Genomic DNA, 9088 nt, shown 5'->3' with positions numbered 1-9088 from the left:
TTTGTTCTGTTGCCTCAGCTTTTTATGTTAATTTCTTTTGATACTAGTTACCCAGGGCTGCATATTTAAAGGCACAGTAACATTTAAAATGAAAGCGCTTCATTTTCAGTTTAATCAGACACACCAAATGAACTCAAAATTTGATTTTGGGGGCAGCACGATGGGTTTCAGTTGGACGGGTGCCCTTTGGTTTTTAGATGGTTTGGTGTGACCCCACTCCAGGGTCACTGGCTGTTAGCAATGCCATAGAAGAGATGGACTGTCTCGATGAGATATTGTCTTGGCTTGTGAATGGCTCTCGAGCCAGGAATAGAAGCAATCTTTTCCAGCTGATCCTTATCATTTCACAGTGACCATAGGCTCTACCCTCTGGGGATTTAATAATCTAATCTCCTGTTAATAAACGATAATACAGAGGCTGCTGACAATCCCTGTTTATCACTTTAGAGAATTTAACCCTGCAGTTGTGATTTAAGTGTTTCCTGTTGGTCACTTGGCAAACTTTCATGCAAAGGCAATCTGACAAGGAACCTTCTGTTTTTAAGACACTGAGACAATAGGAAGGATATGATTAAGCTGGAGAGGGTTCAGAAGAGAGTTACTGGGATGTCGCTGGGTATGGAAGGTTTGTGTTATAAGGGGAGGCTGGATAGGCTGGGACTATGTTTCACTGGAGGGGAGGAGGCTGAGAGGCGATCTGATAGAAGTTTATAAAATAATGAGGGGTATAGATAGGGTTACTGGTTGTCTCTTCCATAGGATGGGGGATTTCAAGACTAGGGGGCATATTTTTAAGGTGAGGGGAAAGATTTCTAAAAAAGACATGGGCAATGTTTTTACACAGAGGGTGGTTTGTGTGTGGAATGAACTTCCTGAGGAAGTGGTGGATGTGGGTACACAGTGACAATGTTGTGTCAACTGGCAACATCAAGGCAACATGCAGTGAGCAGACTGATTTGACTTGGTGGATAAACTGGGGGTGGAATTCAGAATATGGAAAGTTGCAAGAGAGACCCATGGGACTTGTAAGTCTGAAAAGGAAACACAGAAGGAGAAATTGGCTCCTATCAGATTGTAGCCTTAACTAAAATTAAGAGATCAGTGCTATGGGTGCAGAGGGTAGACAAGAGACAGGGAGGTTTCTCTGTCAAAAGGGATAATGCCCCTTTTCTCCCCAGAGGAAGCATCTGAGCCACTAACTATACTGAGGTGCGGAGCCACTTAAACTCTGTTGTTGGAGAAGGATTTAGATCCAGAAATTTCATTGACAGGTAAAGCGTTAGTAAATGGGAGAGATGGAGGATATATTCCTGTTATTTTCCACAAGGTCCAACTGGAGTGTGAATTGTTCTTGACATTAACAGTACACAAGGTAGTTAGAAACTAGATGGAGGTGATTTATTCCTGGGTAATAATTTGGCAGGAGTGAAGGTCAATGATGTGATGATATGTATATGGTGCTAAAGAGATGGAACAGTTGCAGCAACAGGTTCTGGGTAAGTTTCTAGAGCAATGGCTAACCAAAATCCCTCCCCAGAGCTCACAGTGCTCCAGCGAGCAGCTGTTAGGGCAGATCAAACTCGGTTTAAGAAGGAGGATATTTCAAAGGATGTGTTTGGCATATTTTTGTTAATTGAGGCTCAGGAACAAAATCCTGTGTAAAGTAAGTCAGCGCAGAGAGCTCACACTGAAACTGGAGGAGTTCCAGAGCGTGTAATTATACTTAATCCGGGGATGGGACGAGGAAGTGGTGACATCCTCATAGAACCTGCAGGTGAAGAATGGATTCATCAAAATGGCACCCCCGGAGGTCAGAAGTAGATATTGCAAGTAGCCCAGGAAAGTTCTCTGGTAGGGCATTTCAGAACAGACATTGATTGAACAGGTAACTCACATGGACAGGTCTTCATAAAGATGTCATAGACAGTATGAAAACCTCAATATGTAATTAAACCAGCATCTTTGATAGACAGAGCAATTTGTGGTTAGAGTTTCTTTAGATTAGGTTGGATTTAGTTTGTTTAGCACCATTACTTAACATAGTGTCACAAGGGTCTTTCACATCCAGTTTGGTTTAACACTCACCTGACAGAAGACCAATGTCACTGCACTCAAGCATCTATCTGGTTTGTGCTCACAAGTTTCTGGAATGGGTATTTAACCCATACCCCTGGAGGGGCAACTGAGCCAAGGCTGGGAACAAGAAAGGATCTTGGAAGTTATATGTTGTTAAACTTGAAAAGGCTTAGAAAAGATTTACAAGGAGGTTATCAGTGTTGGAGGGTTTGAGCTATTGGGAGAAGGTGAATATGCTGGGGCTGTTTTCCCTGGAGTGTCGGAGGCTGAGGGGTGATCTTATAGAGATTTATAAAATCATGAGGGGCATGGATAGCGTAAATAGTCAAGGTCTTTTCCCCAGAGTAAAGGAGTCCTAAACTAGAGAGCATAGGTTTAAGGTGAAAGGGGAAAGATTTAAAAGGGACCAAAGGGGCAACATTTTCACCCAGAGGGTGGTACATGTGTGGAGTGAGCTGCCAGAAGATTTGGTGGAGGCTGGTACAATTAATTTAAATATTTAAAAGGTATCTGGATGGGCATATCAATAGGATGGGTTTAGAGGGATATGGGCGAAATGGGACTGGATTAATATACAACATCTGGTCAGGATGAAGGGGTGGACCAAAGGACGTTGTTTCATGCTGAACATGCTGAGGCCCCCCAGTAGCAGCAGGGAGATGGAAGAAAGCATAGGTCGGCAGACTTTGGAAAAGTGTGGATGTAGTAGGGCTGTTGTAATGGGTGACTATAACTTTCCCAATATTGATTGGAATCTCCTTCGAGCAGAAGATTTGAATGGAGCTGTTTTTGGAAGGTGTGTTCAGGAGGGTTTCCTAACTCAGTACGTTGACAGGCCGAGAGGGGAGAGGCCATTCTAGACTTGGTGCTCGGAAATGAGTCGGGGCAGGTCTCAGATCTTGTGGTGGGAGAGCATTTTGGTGATAGTGACCACAACTGCCTCACATTCTACATAGCTATGGAGAAGGAGAGGATTAGGCAAAATGGGAGGATATTTAATTGGGGAAGAGGAAACTATGATGCGATTAGACATGAGTTAGGAAGCATGGATTGGGAGCAATTGCTCCATGGTAAAGGCACTATAGACATGTGGAGATTGTTTAAGGAACAGTTGTTGCAAGTGATGAATAAGTATGTCCCTCTGAGATAGGCAAGAAGTGGAAAGATAAAGGAACCTTGGATGACGAGAGCGGTGGAGCTTCTTGTCAAAAGGAAGAAGGTAGCTTCAATAAGGTGGAGGAAGCTAGGGTCAAGCTCAGCTCTACAGGATTACAGGCGGGCGAGGAAGGAGCTCAAAAATAGGTGAGGAGAGCCAGGAGGGGGCACGAGAAAGGCTTGGCAGAACGGATTAGGTAGAACATAAAGGCATTTTACACTTATGTAAGGAATAAGAGAATGGTCAAAGAAAGAGTAGGGCCGATCAGGGATAGCATAGGGAATTTGTGTGTGGGGAGTCTGAGGAGGTAGGGGAAGCCCTAAATGAGCTTTTTGCTTCTGTCTTTACGAAATAAACGAACTTTGTAGTGAATGAAACCTTTGAAGATCAGGTGTGCATGCTGGAATGGATAGAGATAGAGGAAGCTGATGTGCTGAAAATTTTGTCAAACATTAAGATTGACAAGTCGCCAGGCCTGGACCAGATTTGTCCTCGGCTGCTTTGGGAAACGAGAAATGCAATTGCTTCACCACTTGTGAAGATCTTTTCATCCTCGCTCTCCACTGGAGTCGTACCTGAGGACTGGAGAGAGGCAAATGTAATTCCTCTCTTCAAGAAAGGAAATAGGGAAATCCCCGGCAATTACAGACCAGTCAGTCTCATGTCTGTCATCTGCAAGGTGTTAGAAAGGATTCTGAGGGATAGGATTTATGACCATCTGGAAGAGCATAGCTGGGTTAAATGCGTCAACACGGCTTTGTGAGGGGCAGGTCATGCCTCACAAACCATATCGAGTTCTTTGCGGACGTGACTAGAAAAGTTGATGAGGGTCGAACTGTGGATGTGGTGTATATGAACTTCAGCAAGGCATTTGATAAGGTTCCCCATGGTAGGCTCATTCAGGTCAGGAGGAATGGGATACAGGGGAACATAGCTGTCTGGATACAGAATTGGCTGGCCAACAGAAGACAGCGAGTGGTAGTAGAAGGAAAATAATATTCTGCCTGGAAGTCTGTGGTGAGTGGTGTTCCACAGGGCTCTGTCCTTGGGCTTCTACTGTTTGTAATTTTTATTAATGACTTGGATGAGGGGATTGAAGGATGGGTCAGCAAGTTTGCAGATGACACAAAGGTTGGAGGTGTCGTTGACAGTATAGAGGCTGTTGTAGGCTGCAGCGGGACATTGACAGGATGCAGAGATGGGCTGAGAGGTGGCAGATGGAGTTCAACCTGGATAAATGCGAGATGATGCATTTTGGAAGGTCGAATTTGAAAACTGAGTACAGGGTTAAGGATAGGATTCTTGGCAGTGTGGAGGAACAGAGGGATCTTGGTGTGCAGGTATATAGATCCCTTAAAATGGCCACCCAAGTGGACAGGGTTGTTAAGAAAGCATATGGTGTTTTGGTTTTCATTAACAGGGGGATTGAGTTTAAGAGTCGTGAGATCTTGTTGCAGCTCTATAAAACTTTGGTTACACCGCACTTGGAATACTGCGTCCAGTTCTGGTCACTCTATTATTGGAAAGATGTGGATGCTTTGGAGAGGGTTCAGAGGAGGTTTACCAGGATGCTGCCTGGACTGGAGGGCTTATCTTATGAAGAGAGGTTGACTGAGCTCGGACTTTTTTCATTGCAGAAAAGGGAGGAGGAGAGGGGACCTAATTGAGGTATACAAGATAATGAGAGGCATAGATAGAGTCGATAGCCAGAGACTATTTCCCAGGGCAGAATTGACTAACACGAGGGATCATAGTTTTAAGCTGGTTGGGGGAAAGTATAGAGGGGATGTCAGAGGAAGGTTCTTTACACAGAGAGTTGTGAGAGCATGGAATGGGTTGCCAGCAGCAGTTGTGGAAGCAAGGTCATTGGGGACATTTAAGAGACTGCTGGACATGCATATGACCACAGAAATTTGAGGGTGCATTCATGAGGATCAGTGGTCGGCACAACATCGCGGGCTGAAGGGCCTGTTCTGTGCTGTACTGTTCTATGTTCTATGTTCTATCTCTATGACTCTAAGTGGGCTCTATAAATAATCTTGACAAAGCTTGTTGGATTTCTGTCAAAAGAAGTAATGACCAAATAAAACAAGGGGGTATCCATGTGGGATTGCCAGATCGATTTAAAGGCAAGGTTTGGTGGGGGTTCTAAACTGTATCATTCTAAATCTCACATTTGCTTTATCAGTTTAAAAGCCTTTAATGCTTGAATAATTATTAACTTTTGTCAAACAGAATAATTATCAATTGTTCTGATATTTCAATGAGATTCCCCTCGCTATGATCATTGTGCTTGTGTATTGACAATTCCCAGGGCTTCAATCACAAATCTTCACTTAGAAAAGCTCTGTGTACCACAAACAATAAATCTCCTTTCCCAGGGCTGGTTTTATAAACAGCATAAGAATGTTAGAAGGAGAAGATTAGATTCTCCAGGAAAATATTCTATTGCTGCCAAATGAAAATGAGTTCCAGGAAACTAATATTAAAGTGTGGGGAAACCACGGAACACATCCCTGTCGTCCTCCTCTTCGTTCAACATTCAACTCGGATACCTCGGTGCTCTCCTCTTCCTTTCCTTTTTCCATGAGGTGGACCTTGTCCCTCCTGCCTCCTCACCATCCAAGACCCCACAACATTCCCGGAGTGATCCAAACAGCAATATGTTTAACAGCGATAGTTCACCTCTTCATTAGAAAAAAAAGATTGAACGTCCACTTTCTGTTCTGTCTCCATTCATGACCCTGGGTTTCCAATCATGTCGTTTTGAATTTTCCCCCTTCCCCCAACTCTGCCTCATCTTCCTGCAGTGTTCCACTGGGACAATGCAAATCCAGGAGGAACAGCAGTATTTCATTTCTCAGTCAGGCACTTGATAGGGTTTAGTAATTTCGGGCAGTTTTGCTTCTGTTTTCTTTGTTGGTTTTCTTTTACTTCCACTTTTTCTGTGCTCTACTTTTCTGCCATTCACACTTCCTCTAGCCACATCGGTCTACTCTCTTTCCCCTGACAACAGACTTAGTGTTTACAGCAGAATTCAGTGTTTAATCACCTGCCTTTTACCTTATCGCTGACCTTTCCTTTCTGCCCTGCCCTTTCACATCACCAACTCCATCGTACATTTCTAACATCCCCAGTGTAGCTGAAAACACTAAGTTGAAATGTTAATTCTACTTGGGGTGACTCAGTGGTTAGCACTGTCGCCACACACCAAGGACCCCGGTTCAATCCCGCCCTTAGGCAACTGCCTGTGTACAGTTTGTACATTCTCTCCATGTCTGTGGGGGTTTCCTCAACAGTGCAAAGATGTGCAGGTTAGGTGGATTAGCCATGGAGGATGCAAGGTTACAGGGACAGAGTAGGGGGCAAGAGTCTGGGTGGGATGCTCTTCGGACAGTCAGTGTGGACTCAATGCGCCAAATGCCCTGCCTCCACACTACAGGGATGTTACGTTTCTCTCAGCAACGTGCTGCCTGACCTGCTGAATATTTTCACCGTGCTCCCACAAGGAGGTTGAACAGTTCATCCACTTTACCAACACCTTCCACCCTGACCTCAAATTTACCTGGATCGTTGTCTAGGTGATTCTCCTCTGTTTTTCTAAGTTTGTCTGTGCTGCAGTGTGTGGTGGCTCGTTGGAATAGTGTTCTGATACAGCTTTGTTTGTGTGTGTTGGGATGGTTGCTGGTGTAGTTAAGTATTTGGTCAGTGTTTGTCGGTTTTCTGTATACGCAGGTTTGTAGTTCTCCGTTGTCCTTTCTTTCGACTGTGATGTCCTGGCACTCCAACCAGAACGCCATAAACAAACGCATAGATCTAAATGCCATCTATCAACCCCTCAGAAAACGAACAGGAAATGACATCACCACAAACCCCAGGAACCCCATCCAGGAGAAAGATATAAATAGAAAGCAGGAGACAACAGCTTCGCTTCACTTGGAGGTCCCCACTGGGGACCAGTGTAATGAAACGTCTGGATATCAAACCTACAGCTCAGCGAGCAACACCTACACCCTAAACAACAAACGATATTGGCGGATGTGCAGGTGAAACTTTGATGGATGCAGAAGTGAGGGAGGTGGTGTGGGCACAGGTGCGGGGTCCCCGGACTACGAGGTTGGAAGCTGTGGAAGGGAGATCTGAGGAGATGAGGTTCTGTATGGTCTGGGAGATGGTGGTTTGGTGATGGTGGGGGGGGGGGGGGGGGGGGGGGGGGGGGGGTCATGGTCGATTCTGTACGGTCTGGGAGATGACCCCATGACTCCACCATGACTGGGAACCCCGCACTACCTGATTCTACCTCCTTCCCAGATCAACAAGCCTGACCACCCTGGCCGGCCCATTGTCTCAGTATGTTCCTGCCCCACTGAACTCATCTCTACCTACCTCGACACTGTCCTATCCCCCCTAGTCCAGGAACTCCACACATACGTTCGAGACACCACCCATGCCCTACACTTCCGTTTCCCCGGCCCCCAACACCTCATCTTCGCCATGGATATCCAATCCCTCTACACCTCCATCCGCCATCTGTTTCTTCCTCACCCGACGTCCCCAACAGTACCCTTCCACCAACACTCTCATTCGTTTGGCTGAACTGGTCCTCACCCTTAACAATTTCTACTTCGAATCCTCCCACTTCCTCCAGACCAAAGGGGTAGCCATGGGCCCACATATGGGCCCCAGCTATGCCTGTCTCTTTGTTGGCTACGTAGAACAGTCCATCTTTCGTAGTCACACCGGCACCACTCCCCACCTCTTCCTCCGCTACATTGATGACTGCATCGGCGCCACCTCGTGCTCCTGCGAGGAGGTTGAACAATTCATCAACTTCACCAACACATTCCACCCTGACCTTAAATTTACCTGGACCATCTCTGACACCTCCCTCCCCTCCCTGGACCTCTCCCTCTCCATTAATGACGACCGACTTGACACTGACATTTTTTTACAAACCCACCGCCTCCCACAGGAGGATTACACCTCTTCCCATCCTACCTCTTGCAAAAATGCCACCCCGTATTCCAAATTCCTCCGCCTCCACCGTATCTGCTCCCAGGAGGACCAGTTCCACCACAGAACACACCAGATGGCCTCCTTCTTTAGAGATTGCAATTTCCCTTCTCAGGTGGTTAAAGATGCCCTCCAACACATCTCGCCCACATCCCGCCCCTCCGCCCTCAAACCCCACCCCTCCAACCGTAACAAGGACAGAACCCACCCCCCGGTGCTCACCTTCCACCCTACCAACCTTCGCATAAACCAAATCATCCGCCGAAATTTCCACCACCTCCAAACGGACCCCACCACCAGGGATATATTTCCCTCCCCACCCCTTTCCGCCTTCCACAAAGACTGTTCCCTCTGTGACTACCTACAACCCACCCTCCCATCCTGGCACCTTCCCCTGCCACCGCAGGAACTGTAAAACCTGCGCCCACACCTCCTTCCTCACCTCCATCCAAGGCCCTAAAGGAGCCTTCCACATCCAAAGTTTTACCTGCACATCCACTAAATATCATTTTTGTATCCGTTGCTCCCGATGCGGTCTCCTCTACATTGGGGAGACTGGACACCTCCTAGCAGAGCGCTTTAGGGAACATCTCCGAGACACCCGCACCAATCAACCACACCGCCCTGTGGCCCAACATTTCAACTCCCCCTCCCACTCTGCCGAGGACATGGAGGTCCAGGGCTTCCTTCACCGCCGCTCCCTCACCACCAGATGCCTGGAGGAAGACTTTCACCACTTTCCTCATTTCCCTTCCCCCACCTCACCCCAGCTCCAGCCTTCCAGCTCAGCACTGCCCCCATGACCTGTCCTACCTGCCTATCTTCCTTCCCACCTATCCACAC

At 46.7% G+C, this 9088-nt stretch overlaps 1 protein-coding gene across 1 annotated transcript in view; it reads right to left on the bottom strand.

Moving 5' to 3' along the window:
• Nucleotides 1-9088, bottom strand: part of rmnd5b (required for meiotic nuclear division 5 homolog B) — an 89621-nt gene that overhangs the window by 38891 nt on the left and 41642 nt on the right. The window lies entirely within an intron of this gene.

The sequence above is a fragment of the Hemiscyllium ocellatum genome, chromosome 16, assembly GCF_020745735.1.
Source record: "Hemiscyllium ocellatum isolate sHemOce1 chromosome 16, sHemOce1.pat.X.cur, whole genome shotgun sequence".
Taxonomy (NCBI): domain Eukaryota; kingdom Metazoa; phylum Chordata; class Chondrichthyes; order Orectolobiformes; family Hemiscylliidae; genus Hemiscyllium; species Hemiscyllium ocellatum.
Note: the sequence above shows the minus strand (reverse complement) of the source record. Positions and strands in the feature narration are given on the sequence as shown.